Source organism: Equus caballus, chromosome 25 (assembly GCF_041296265.1).
Source record: "Equus caballus isolate H_3958 breed thoroughbred chromosome 25, TB-T2T, whole genome shotgun sequence".
Lineage (NCBI taxonomy): Eukaryota > Metazoa > Chordata > Mammalia > Perissodactyla > Equidae > Equus > Equus caballus.
In genome coordinates, this window is record NC_091708.1 from 23,500,328 (window position 1) to 23,514,061 (window position 13,734).

The following is a 13,734-nucleotide window of genomic DNA, read 5'->3' on the forward strand; positions in this document are numbered from 1 at the left end:
TCCAGCTTGCTTTCATTGTTGGTATTATAACAATCATTTTCCGATCCTTTTTAATGAACATTATCTGTGAAGTAGATTGTTCTAGGCAAGTTTTGGAACCAAACTGGGTTTATAACCAAGACATTCCAAGGAAAAGAAAACCTCTTTGCAACTTCTGTGTACGTTCTTTTCGTAACTTTCACTATCCCTTACAAGTGGAAGATGGGGCCGTAGAAGTGAAAGGGGGCCATGGGGAGTGACTGGCAGGGTTTGAACAACATCCAGCTCCAGCATTTGGACTCAGAGGCCAGGGCAGAAGAAGCCAGAGTGCTGGGCTTCTGGCCAGAGTGGAGTTATCTTCCCAGGACTGGGAAGCCTGTGTTTTTCCAGCAGACCAGCTGATCTGCTCTAGAGGGGTTTAAATTGAAAAATGGGGAGTTATGGGAAATAGTGGGGGGCAGAGAACACGAGAGCGATTGCTGTGGAGGATTATCAGGTATGTCACAAAAAGGGGCGATCTGACACCTGGTAATTGATTCCTAGTGATTGCTTTGAGAAAATTATTCGGAAATCAGTATATTAGAAACAATTTTGTCTTTATTTATTTATTTTTGCTGAGGAAGATTTGCCCTGAGCTAACATCTGCGGCCAGTCTTCCTCTTTTTTTTTGTATGTGGACTGCTGCCACAGGGTGGCCTCTGACAGACGATTGATGTAGGTCTGTGCCCTGGAACCAAACCTGGCTGCTGAAGTGGCGCTCAATGAAATTAACCGCTAGGCCACCAGGGCTGACCCAATTTTGTCTTTAATATCAATCTGAAAGGTATAAAAGCAAAAGGAAGAAAACCAATCTGGGCTGCCTGAGGGATGGCTTCTAGACTTTATTATTACTGTAATTCATGATTGAGTGCTGCTCTGGGCCAGGTACATCTTATTTTAGCCTCACAACAACCCTGTGGGGTACTTCTGTCATTTTAATCCCATTTTAAAAATAGAGATGGTACAGCTGGGAGACGTGGCATGAATTAGTCAAGGCCAGGGCCATGGGACGTATATTTTTCTCTTTCCTTGTTTCTGTGCTGGCCGAGCCTCTGTCCTCTCTCATGAGTCCGGAGTAGACCAGACCAGGAATTTTGACTTTGATATGGTTAAACTACTTGTTTAAACTGTCTGAACATCCCTTGCCCTGGGAGTTTAGTCCCTTAATTTGAAAGGCAATCTCTGCTTGTGTGTCTTTTTCCTTAGAGACCTCTGTCCCCTCGAGACACCCCTCCAACCCACACCCTCTATATTGTCACCTCTCGTGAACTCCTCAGGGGTCTCCTTGGGTTTGATATGCATGTCATCTCTTGCAAGATCCGCTAACTCTCTGTGTCACAAACTTTCGAAATTGGATTAGAAAAAGGCTTGCAGGAATCCTTACCCAGTTGACTACTGCAAATACTTGGACAAGTACAAAGTAACAATTACTGGGGCCTTAGGAAGAATGGATCCAAACCAAGGACAGAGTTTGTATGAACAGAGGAAGACGTAATATACTCTGCATATAATTGAATAAAACCTTGAACCTTTAACACGGGTCCATTTGCATCCACATATTGTGAGCAAGCTTCTTTCAGAAGTGTAGCTTTGAAAAGCTGGAAATTTTAAAAATTAATTTTACTATTACTATTTTATTGGAGTCACATCAGTTTATAACACTGTGTAAATTTCGAGTGTACAACATTTTATTTGACTTCTGTATAGACAGCTTTGTGTTCCCCACCAAGAGTCTAGTTTTGAAAAAGTTCAAATTTTTGTATTTCTTCGGTGAGTTCAATCTTCCATAAAAGCAGATGCTCTGAGATTAAAATGGGTTTAAGCTGCTTCCTGACGATGAATATTTATTGCCAGTTGGGCCCTAATTTCAAGTGCCACATATGTATTGTCATCTTTGAGCCTCATAAAGTCCTTTTGGGGAAGATCGCATTATTATAATCTTACAGATGAAGAAACTGAGGCACAGGGGTTATGGACAGGGGCACATAGCTAGTAGCAAGGCTAAGATTTGAATCCCTGTAGTCTGGCTTTAATAGACAGTCTTTTAATCGTTACCCTCTTTATCCTCTGCCTTCTTAGTGCTTAATACAAACTAAGCTTGCTCTCTCCTTTTGCTATGGTTAGAGGTATGAATCTCAGTCATAAACAGACTTGCAAGAATAGAGCATTTTAAAACTTACATAAATTAACTTCATTTTGTCTCCAAGCCTTCCACTTGTCCTGCTAACAGAACATTTAGCTTCAGTTATTTTTGGCACACACCCACCTTGTGATTGCATCCAGGGTCTAAAGGTTTAAAAGGTGCTAGGTTGTGGGAAGGGGGCCATCCAGACACTCGTCTGTGGTTTTAGCTGTGATTTCCAGTCATGTGCCTACATTGCTTGTGAGTATTTCTGTCCACGTGGTCAAGTTTGAGGCTCTCTGCTAGTCCTTGCAGGTGCGTGATGGAGCACGGGAATTCTTGGCAAGTCTGGGAAGCTAGAACCTGGAGCCTGGAGCCTTTCCTCTCTGAAGTCCCGCCAGTTCCCCTAGGAGCTTCCAGGGAACTGAGCAAAACAACGGGGTGGAGGGAGAAAGGACCCTTCCTAGAACACCTTGCGTGTCTTGTTGATGGCTTACATTTTTACAAAAGCCGGGAAGAAGCTTGGCTTAGGTTTTTACCAAAGCCAGGGAGAACCTTGACTCCTTGACATCAGATCCTTGAAGCAAGCATTTAGTTAAAAGCCTGGCTGCCTGCCTAGGGAGGAGGAGGAGGAGAGAAAGTAAAAGGAGAAGACTTATATTGAGATCTCCAAAATGTTCATGGAGTAGCATGGAGGTTGCCAGGTCCTGGCAGGAGGGAGGAATGGGGATTTAGTGGTGTTTAAGGATACAGGGTTTCAGTTTTGCAAAAATGAAAAGTGTTCTCTGGGTGGATGGTGATGATGGTAGCACAACAACGTGACTGTACTTAATGCCACTAAATTGTACACTTAAAAATAGTTAAAATGGCAAATTTTATGTTGTGTATATTTTACCTCTATAAAAAAGTCATTAATGCAGCCTTTGTACAAACTTTGACTTTTATTAAAAATAGTAAAAAGGTAATATCCAAATGACGGAAATAAAAATATATATTTGTAATGAAATAAAAAATTAAAAATTAAAAAATTTTTAAAAATTTAAAAAATAATTCTAATGACTAAACAAAAATGTTTGTGAAAAAGTATTTTTGAAAGCCAAAGGAGAAAAGCAGACTTGAATCTCAATTGGTGGATGTGTTCACTTCCCTCGAAGGAAGCGCCAGGGTCTTGTCTGACCTCTGAGCCCAGCCTGGGTCTTGAACACCGTGAGCCCTAAACACCCAATAGTAAATTGACTCTGAGAGTGTTAGAGGGTCCAAGTGGTCCATTCCCTTGACTAGCACTCAGTGGGACAAGCCTGGGTGGTTAATGGTGCCCTCATCGGAGGCCACAGGACTGTGATTTGAAGAGAAGGACATGAGTCAAGCTGTGTTTTCCCTACTGTCTAGGCAGCTCTCTGTCCCTAGGAGGAGGGCAGCTCCTTAATTACCACACCTCTGTCATCAAAGGAATCCCGAGCTCTCACATTTCTCGATATTGTTTCCTTTGCAAATTAACTCTTTGTCACATTTCCAAGGTGGAAACTACCTCACCGCCCACCACCCTTTGTTTTCACCACAGTGGCTCCATGACAAGGGAAATGATGGATGCCTGGACTTGACTTCTGGCCTTCAGGGCACTAGCTATCTGGGCCCTACACAGGCCCGGCCTCTAAAACAGGAAGAGGTGCCTGTCGAGGTCTCAACGACATGCTTTCTTGATGTTTGCCATTTCCTTGTGCTTCCCGGGCTGGCAGAAAGGGCAAGTTCTGAGAGTGAACGGGGGCAGCCCTGAATGGCTTGTCCCTGTCAGTTGGCTTCAGTGCCACACAAGCAGGATGACTTCCTGGTGGAGGGCCAGCTCCCTGACACCCACGACAGTGTGACTTGTGCCTGCCAGCTCTGAGAAGGCATGTTAAGGCATATCTGTGCTGGAGACTCCTAGTTATTCCCCTAGTTTGGTTTAAATTTTAATTGTGGCAAAACACACATCCATAAAATTTACCACCTTGACCATTTTTAAATCTACAAATTAAAGTACAGTCACAATGTTGTGATACCAAAACCACCATCCATCCAGAGAACTTCTTCATCTTGTAAAACCGAAACTCTTTACTCATTAAACACTAACTCCCCATTCGCCTCTCGTCCCAGCCCCTGACAACCACCTTTCTACTTTCAGTCTCTCTTCAGTTTGACTGCTCTACTCTGGGCACCTCATATAAGTGGACTCGTACAGTATTTGTCCCTTTTTGACAGGCTGTTTCCCTTAGCATAATGCCCTCAAGATTCACCCATGTTGTATAGCATTTCAGAATCTCCTTCCTTTTTAATATTCATGAATAATATTCCATTGTATGTATATACCACATTTTGTTTATCCATTCATCCATCAGTGGACACTTGGGCAACTTCCACCTTTTGTCTCCCACTTGTTTTTGAGAGGCATGGTGCATCTGTCAGGTCCTCAGGAGATCAAAAGAATTCCCCAGGGCTTCCTTTCAAGAAGTTCACTATTGCAAGTGCCAAAGTACAAATACAGGAAAAAGTAAGTCCCGGGGCAAAAGTTGTATAATATGAGACATCCATTCAAGACATGTCACAGGAGCATGGATGTGGATTTGCAAAATGGATGGGCTGGAGAGAGCATATGTTATTTAAGTATGGACTCCAGAGTTAGGTAGCCTAAGCTCAAATCCTGACTTTGTCACTTATTATTCATGTCACTTTGGGTGAATTATTGAACCTTTATAAGCTTCACCTCCTCATCTGTAGAATGGCGATTATAATAATTTCGTCTTAGAGTTGTCGGGAAGATTAAATCAGAAAATGCAGATAAAGAGCTTAACAGAGAGCTTGGCACATGGTTAGCATTCAATACTGAAATATAGAGGAAGCAACGTTATCCGCTAACTGTCAGTCGGTTGGGCTATTTTTAACATATTATTCTTGTCCTCTTAATATGACTGTAAACATTAGTATCTATATTTGTCACACTTATGGAAATATCTATGATTCCTCTTCTGCCTTTGTTCACCTTCCTTTAAGATTATGGTAGTTTTAGCAAGCATAGTAACTGATTTTGGAGACTCTTGTATTATCAAGGAGAGAGAAAGCTCTTCATTGGTTTTTATCAGATAATTGGTAATAAAAGTGAACATGGCTTGGCATTCTTATCATTGGGAAGATATAGAACGAGGAAGGAGAATAATTGGTAGATAACTGTCATCTAACTGACAAGGCAGTTAGCTTTCTCTGACTCTGGGCAGATTAGCGAGTGGAGGATGCTGGGTCCCCGTCTCTTGGTAACAGTCGGTCCAGTGACATTGCGCGTGTGGATAGTGCTATCATGGCTGTTCTCTCAATTAAGGCTTTCATATTTACATGATTTTAATCTCAAGTATTGAAATACTCTCCTTTTTCTAGTAATAATTAAGAAAACTTTTTAAAGTTAAAAATAAAGTAAAACTGAAGAGTTTTGAGGAATGACATATTTTTCTATTAAAGCGTGCCCTAAGGTATTCTAGAATGTAGGTCTAACATATCATCTGACTGCTGCATTACTTACTCTATTCCTGTTTGTCTGCTTGGTATTTCCTACCCAGGAGTTCATTGACTTCAAGGCAATTGAGTCCATTATTAGCCAGAGAAAAAACATCTGAATCTCCTTCGCCCCAACAATAGATTTTTTAAATGCATTGTACACAGTCCTCTTAAAAAAAAAAGGCATTTGAGGGGGGTGGATGTGAACGGAGGAATTTCCTCCTCCACCCTAGCTGTTGCTAAGCTGTAAGCTAATATTGTGAGAGAGAAAAAAGATCCAGGTCTCAACTTCCCTTGGCATATTGCTTTGTATTTTTGTTGACTAGTTTTAATGAAGACTTCCCCCAAATGCTAGTGAAAGCTGAATGCTTTGTACTTCAATTTCCTCCTGGAGGTTCTTTTTGCACCTTCCATATTATTCTGCTGTTGTCTTTCTATTAGTATTTCTGATCCAGAATTTCTGTTGTGTTGACAGTGGCTCAGTCTGCTGGAGTGGGTAAAGGTATGTTGTACTGTCTTTAGATTCATTATTATGTTTGTCGTTAGAAGTAAAAACGAAACTTACAGATCTGTTCTCTCTATTTAAATTTCGATGCTTTTCTTTTTGCCCAGATCTCTTGAGAATGATAAGGCAGTGATGGTTGAAATACTTCTGTGGCTTTTGGCAAGCAAGGATTTAGCAAGTGAGCGTTTCCCAGATTGGGTGTAGATTCGTCTTTGTTTATGTTCCAAACAATTTTTTGTAAGATCTTAATTCTGAGTATCAGCAGAACTTGGGGCAGATAGAATTTCGTGGAATGTATAATCCTTTAGGGTTGTATATTTCACTCAAACTTTCATGATGGGTTGGTTAAATAGGATAAAGTCTCCTGCAGATTTCGCTTGGCTAATTTTGTTCTTTTCCTGTTTTCCTGATTAGACTTCAGTCCTACTCCCTTTAGGGGGGCAGTTGAGTTGCATGCAAATAAGGGCTCTGGGTGGGGGTGCATTTCCCGAGGGGTATTGTAATGGGGTTGTAGCACATCATGCTAATAATGAGGTGATGTGGGAACCCCACTCCAGCTGCTGTAATGGTGGGTCTGGGGTGTTCTCCAGTCAGGGCAAGATTGGAGCTTTCTTGAAAGAGAGCAGCTTCTCTCTTGGTTGCCTCATTTCTGGGTAAACAAGGTGCCAGAAATAATTAGCCCTTGGTCAGCAGAGTGTAGGACCCGCCACCAACACAGCGGAGAAAGGAAGTTGACATTTTCAGGGTTGGCCTGACTTAATTTACAAAATGTCTTATTTTCTCAAGCCTTAGAGTAATCCACAGACTCATCAAGATCAAAGGTTACAGTCTCTAAGAGGACTGAGTTGTAGGGAAAGAGGCCTGCAGAGGCGGGGACCTCAAACAACCTATCAAGTTATTCCACCTCCCAAAGGCTTGGTTTTGTAAACTGCAAAATGGGGCTAAGAATGCCTGTGATTAGTCATTGCTGTTAAGGATTAAGTGCAATAACAAATCAAAAGTGGCTGGCACAGGCTAAGTTTTCAAGTAAATTCCCCTCCCCCAACCATTCAGGATCAAATGAGTTGACATGTAAAAGTGTTTTGAATACTACAGATATTAATTATTATTTGTGTATGCCCATTGGGTGGCTTCACAACATTTGTTTGTCCCAGGAACAAAAGAGAAATAGCCTTTGATCAGGAGACAGGTGCATTTTTAATATGTTAAGTCCATTGCATATCATTCTTGTGGTTAATTTATACTCTTCCATATTCTTTTTTTTTTTTTAAAGATTTTATTTTTCCTTCCAAAGCCCCCCGCTACATAGTTGTGTATTTTCAGTTGTGGGTCCTTCTAGTTGTGGCATGTGGGATGCCACCTCAGCGTGGCCTGATGAGCGGTGCCATGTCCGCACCCGGGATTTGAACCGGTGACACCCTGGGCCACCGCAGCGGAGCGCACGAACTTAACCACTTGGGCATGGGGCCAGCCCCAGCCCTTCCATATTCTTGATGCCACAGAACCGTTAGCTGTTTTCATCAACTATGTTCTTAGGTTGTAAGTTACCAGATGATCTTGTGGGTCTCTTTTGGCTCCAAGATTAAATGATGGACGCATTTGCTTCTTGACTCTAAAACCATGCGATGACCAGGAGGCACTGAGGAAATGACAGCTTCCGAACAGTCCATGTGCCTCACCGAAACTGGGCCTTTGGGAGCACAACTGAGGCAGAGGCAGAGCTGCAATGAAGAGACTCCCCTTGGTCACCCTCCCTCACCTGTTTCTGCCTGGTCTGATTTACCAGGAGTGATGCCAACGTGATTCAGAGACAGTTTTATAAGAATTTTTATTGTGGGTGAATCATCATCTGGTGGCTATTTCCACTTTTCTAATGTCATTTGATTAGCTCAAGGATGCCCACCCTTTATTGTCCTGACTCATGGAGGGAGGCTGCTTGCTAATTATTGGTGATACCCTTGGCAGGAAGAGGGTTGTCAGGCATCCCCACCTGATGGGTAGCCTGGCAAATTCCAGAGAAGGAAGCATGTGGTCATGACTCCCAGCAAAGCAGAGCAGAGCGGTACTGAGAACCTTGCACAAAACCCATTGTAGAAACACTGTCACCTCCGGTAATACATTCATCTTCCCACGAGAGGAGGCTGAGCTGACATCACCCCGTCCCATTCTGCACACAAAGAAGCTAAGTCTCAGAGAAGCTCAGTGTACGGCTCAAGGTCACACACTTGGATCTGGCAAAATTCCAGGTGGATGCAGACCACCCAAGTTAGAGGAGATGGGAAAGTCTAGAAAGTGTCTACTTGAAACTTTTCTATATTGGTTGGGCAGGTCCCAAAGAACAATGATAATTTTTAAAATAATCATTTTTTAAAGCTAAAAATTCCATTTATTATATTTGTAATTACTTTTCGAATTTAAGAAAATGGAAATAATTCTTTAGTCCAATCATTTCATTTCTGACCAGAAGGCAAGTGTAATTAAGTTAATTTAGTCAATGTGAAAAGCTGGCTAGGGGTATAAAATATATTTCAAAACTTAATAGACTAAAGGTGATGATTTAAGCTCTGTTTTCTGCTAAATACATGTGCAGCTGCCTGAACTAACCTGGGTGACTCCATGCTGCACGGTTGAGAGAGAGGCTCCTGACCCTTGGCTTTGGGGTCTGGACACCCTGGGTCGGAACATGGCACTTTTTGGTTCTGCCATGACCTGGGGCATGTTATTATTTCTCTCTGCGTGTTTTTTCGTCTGCAGTTGGGAATAATAACACCGATCTTGCAAGTTTAGAATTAGAAATTAGAGGGGCTGGCCCATGGCCGAGTGGTTAAGTTCGCGTGCTCCGCTTTGGCGGCCCAGGGTTTCGCCGGTTCGGATCCTGGGTGCGGACATGGACTGCTCATCAAGCCACGCTGAGGCGGTGTCCCACATGCCACGACTAGAAGGACCCACAACTAAAAATACACAACTATGTACCAGGAGGCTTTGGGGAGAAAAAGAAAAAAATTAAATCCTTAAAAAAAAAAAAGAATTAGAAATTAGAGAAAATAAATTAGATAGAACCCATCTGAAACTGCCATTTTTGTGCATCAAAATGGACAAATATTGGATATTTCATATGATTTAACCTAATATATAGAGTCTGATAGGTGCTCAGTAAACAGTACCTATTCAAGCTGTAACAGGGGATAAAAACATAATTCTTATGGGCATTTTAGTGAAGTCCCAAATGTCTGTTTTCTTCTCTCAAAGCAACAAAGAACATGAACTTGGCTTTGCATTTTCTTAAACTTATACAGGTGTTCTTGGTCTTTGTAAGCCTTCTTCTTTCTGGACACCCAGCTCCCCTCAGGACGTGCTCCATCTTTCTCTCGGCTTTGACAGTTGATGGCTCTTTTCACTTTCTCTCATTCTGTTATTGCTCACTTGGACGGATGAGGGCTCTCTGTAACCCTTTCTTCTTCCAGTTTTCTTTCATTAAAGATCAATTATTTTTAGGTTAGAAACTTTTCTGTGCAATAACTGTCCAGCCTCACTGATGCATAGAAAATGTATGTTTTCAGGATTTCCAGCACTGTCATAGTTTCTTGTTGGATAAGTTTTGGCTGAAGCCGTGTCTATAAAATTCTCTTAGACGGATGTAGTGTTATTGAGTGATAAGAGCCTGGGGGTGATTTTTTGGGGGGTACCTGTATTCTGGACATCACTGTGTTATTAACTAAGTGTTTGACCTTGGGCTTCATATGACTTTATAAATATACAAGATTTATAAAATCATTCTAAGTATTTGTGATTTTCTCACCATTATATATTTATAGATTGTGCAGAGTGAGAGTTAGGGAAACAATGAAAGGGTGAGTTATCATCAGTTGATGTTGTTAATTCATTTTATTGGATTTTACAATCTTTCCTTCTCAAAACTTTTCTCTGAACCAACATAACGCTATGCCCAGAGAAATATGTTGCTTAAGCCTGCTGGTAAAATGTGGAAACTTAACCACATTTCATTACAGAGCAAACTGTTGACATGGGCAGAGGTGGAGTTGGGGAGAAGAAAGAAGTAGAAAAGAAAATCCTAAATCTTCATCATTTTCTGTAGAATTCAACCCGATGTCCTCCTCCCAAAAGTGACAGGCTAAGCCTTTTTGTTTGTTGTCTTTTGAATGATTCAGAAAAAGGAAGCTGACATTTAGGTAAAACTTAACTCCCTCAACAACTGCTTCTGAGTAGTGGTAATATGCATTTCTCTGCATGTGTTTTCAAGATTTATCTTGTTTCATTAAAACTGCAGGTGTGTGTCATCTGTTTTCCTTGTCAGCATAGTTTCATCATTAGGCATCTTAGTAGTCTTGCAATCTGGATAAAGACAGGAAATAGAATGGGAAAATTGGAAGAATAAATTCGGCTTCCTCCGGGCAGTGTGGCCGTGACTGTCAGTCACACTGGAATGTGAGAGAGTCAGGTACTGTGTATTTAGATGCCCTATTAAAAAGCCAGATCCCAGGCAGAAAGATAAAACTTTCTTTTCAAAAGTTTATCCTTTCGTTAGATTTCCCAGGAGGCCACTAGAGGATGGATTTGGAGGTGGTTGTGGTGGTCCAAGTTCAGTGAGCCTTGCTGGGTGATGGCAGTGGCACAACAGGGAAGAGGCAGGTTTATTCTTCCCTGACCTTTCATGTTACCCCTGCTTGGCTCCCTTCCCACCCTTCCTCCTTTTGTCTTTTCCTCCCCTGTGGGGGCAGGATTCCACAGCAGCCCTTCAGGATCTGGCACTTAGGGGCCAGCCCGGTGGTGCAGCAGTTAAGTTCGCACATTCCACTCCTCGGCGGCCCAGGGTTCACCGGTTCGGATCCCGGGTGCGGACATGGCACCGCTTGGCAAGCCATACCGTGTTAGGAGTCCTACTTATAAAGTAGAGGAAGATGGGCACGGATGTTAGCTCAGGGCCAGGCTTCCTCAGAAAAAAAAGGAGGAGGATTGGCAGTAGTTAGCTCAGGGCTAATCTTCCCAAAAAAGAAAGAAAGAAACAAACAAAAAACAAGATCTGGCACTTATCTTATGCTCTAGGAGTTTACCAAGTGAATTCTTGCTTCTGGTAAACAATACCTCATCAGCTAGGGTGGCACATAAGAGAAACAGGATGGGCTGTCCAGCCGTGGACCAGGCTGTTGGTGTTCAAGCAGGGCTCATCGAAACACAGGGCTTCCTACCCATGTGTGAAGGAAAGATGAATGCTGAGCCCAGGCCAGGAGGGCAGAAATAGCCTCTCTAAATACCCTGATGCCAAGCTGCCCACCGTGGCTTGGGACGGCGGGCTCCCTCTGGACCAGCTCCACAGCTCGCCTGGCAGGTGGCTAAGCAGAACGGGGTGGTCTCTGATCTATCAGAGGTCTCCAAAATCTGCCTGCTGCTAAGCTTGGATTTTCCTAGAATCATGCAGATGATAGAATTTGCCTATGGCGTTATTTGTGGACAAGGAAGAAAAACTGAAGGTGGACCTGAGGGAAATTACTTGTCCTGTGTCCTCCAGTGTCAGACAATGGCACTATGGGTTTGAAGGAAGGGATGAGGATGGAGGTGGAGAAGACATTGATTTGAGAGAGATGCGGAATTAGGATGCATCGTTGGGTGCAGGAGTAGCGTTTTGTTTGGGGGAGCAGTGTTTATATAGGAGGAACACTCTAGAAGTACATGAACCGCCAGGAGGCATAACCTTTCCATGGGATTCTTATCCTTCAAATGCAGCCAACCTGCCCAGATCAACCCACCTTGGGGAGCAGCTGGCTTGTAGACTACTCCGATTAATTGTTTCTTCTCCTTGTACCCTGCTCTCACCTCTTGGGCTACTCAATTCATTTCCCTTGTCTCCTGATTTCTCTCCCAAGTCCACCTTGATCTGACACCCCATAAGACCCTTCTTTTGGCTCATCAAGCTGGCTTTCCCCTCTCCTTCCTTGCTTAACTTGGCATGTCACCTCCATTTTGGTTCTCTAAAGAGAACGTGTTATTAGATAATGGAAATCTGAGGCAATAAGAAAGAAGAGCAATAGATCACTGTTTACTTTTAGAACCTTCACTCCTGCCTAGAAATTCACACAGCCACAAACCTAAACTGTTCCGTATCACTTTAGGAAAGGTTTCTACCATTTGTGTTTGCCAGGTACGAGAAAGGCAAATTACAGTTGCTTCTGCATTACTCTTGTAATAACCTCATCAGAAATTCTAAAGCACAGAATGAGCCTTTATTACAAAGCCCTGAAGCCGCTATCTGCAAGTCCGTCTTAATGACAGATTCTCTGTTCTGAGCAAGAGTGCGTCATCGCTGGTCTTGTGTTTTCAGATCAGCACAAAGCTTTTAGGGGAAAAATGCTTAAGTAGAAAGACTACACGTTGTTCTCCCGTGGGAGTTCCTGGCAGCCCTTTCATCTGGGACACTTGAAGTGGGTCTCATGAACTGAGCTGAGAATTGCCGTGGCTGACACAGCTTTTATGGGATGTTCTACATGGATCCACTTTGTATGTCATCCACATACAAAGACTTTTCTTAAAAGAACAAACAAGAAAGTTCAGATGAGTCAAGAATGTATTTGAGATGCCAGCTCCAAGGATGTAACTAGAGGGCAAATAATATTAATTTTTCCATTTCCCCAGGGATTACAGGTTGTACACCCAAATGTCATCACTTTTGTAACTTGTGCAAATAAAAGTAGATTTACTTTTCTATTATTATTCAATTTCTTTTTTTTTGGTGAGGAAGATTGGCCCTGAGCTAACAGCTATTGCCAATCTTCTTCTTTTTGCTTGAGGAAGATTGTCGTTGAGCTAACATCTGTGCCAATCTTCCTCTATTTTGTATGTGGAACACCACCACAGCATGGCTTGATGAGTGGTGTGTAGGTCCACGCCTGGGACCTGAACCAACAAACTCCGGGCCACCGAAGCAAAGTGCATGAACTTAATCACTATGCCACTGGGCCAGCCTGCTAGATTTACTTTTGACAAACTGCAGTGTCTATATTTGGGAAATTCCCCCCAAAAGTCTTTTCTCTCTGTGCAGATTCTGAAAAATGTTTTAGGGGTACTATATTTCTTAAATGTCTCTAGCAAATATGTTATGAAGATGTGTTAGTTTTTTTCTGGAGGCTGAACTGATTGCTACTTATTATACAATTTTTAACTATTATATCGTCCCATCAGGATATTTATATAGCTCCATGATCTCTCCACACAATACATATTAATTGCAAAGGGAACATAGTAACTTTACAGTGGAGGAGCCTGGCAGACACTATCCTAATCAAAAATTCAAAGTTAACACCAACAGTAATTGGACAAATTGACATTAAGCGCCATTTGATGGGATGAGCAAGAGAAAAAACACAGTATCACTTCTGTGATATTCCTACAAAAACGCATAACTTGGATCTAACCATGAGAAAAATCTCAGATAATGCCAAATTGAAGAGCATTCAACAAAATAACTGGTCTGTAACCTTTAAAAGTGTCAAGGCCACGAAAGACCAAGAAAGTGCCCCAAATTGAAGGAGACTAAAGAGACATGAGAACTAAA

General features: G+C 42.3%; 1 protein-coding gene across 28 annotated transcripts in view; it reads left to right on the plus strand.

Annotated features, from left to right (window-relative positions):
- The window catches only part of PALM2AKAP2 (PALM2 and AKAP2 fusion), a 467,689-nt gene that overhangs the window by 355,433 nt on the left and 98,522 nt on the right, over nucleotides 1-13,734 (plus strand). The window contains exon 1 of one of the 28 annotated variants that reach the window (XM_070251308.1): nucleotides 5,898-6,164. The exons of the other annotated variants lie outside the window; for them this stretch is intronic. The gene's annotated coding sequence lies outside the window, so the exon portion shown is untranslated. Of the gene's footprint in view, nucleotides 1-5,897; nucleotides 6,165-13,734 lie in introns of those variants that run through there. 28 annotated transcript variants of the gene reach the window in all.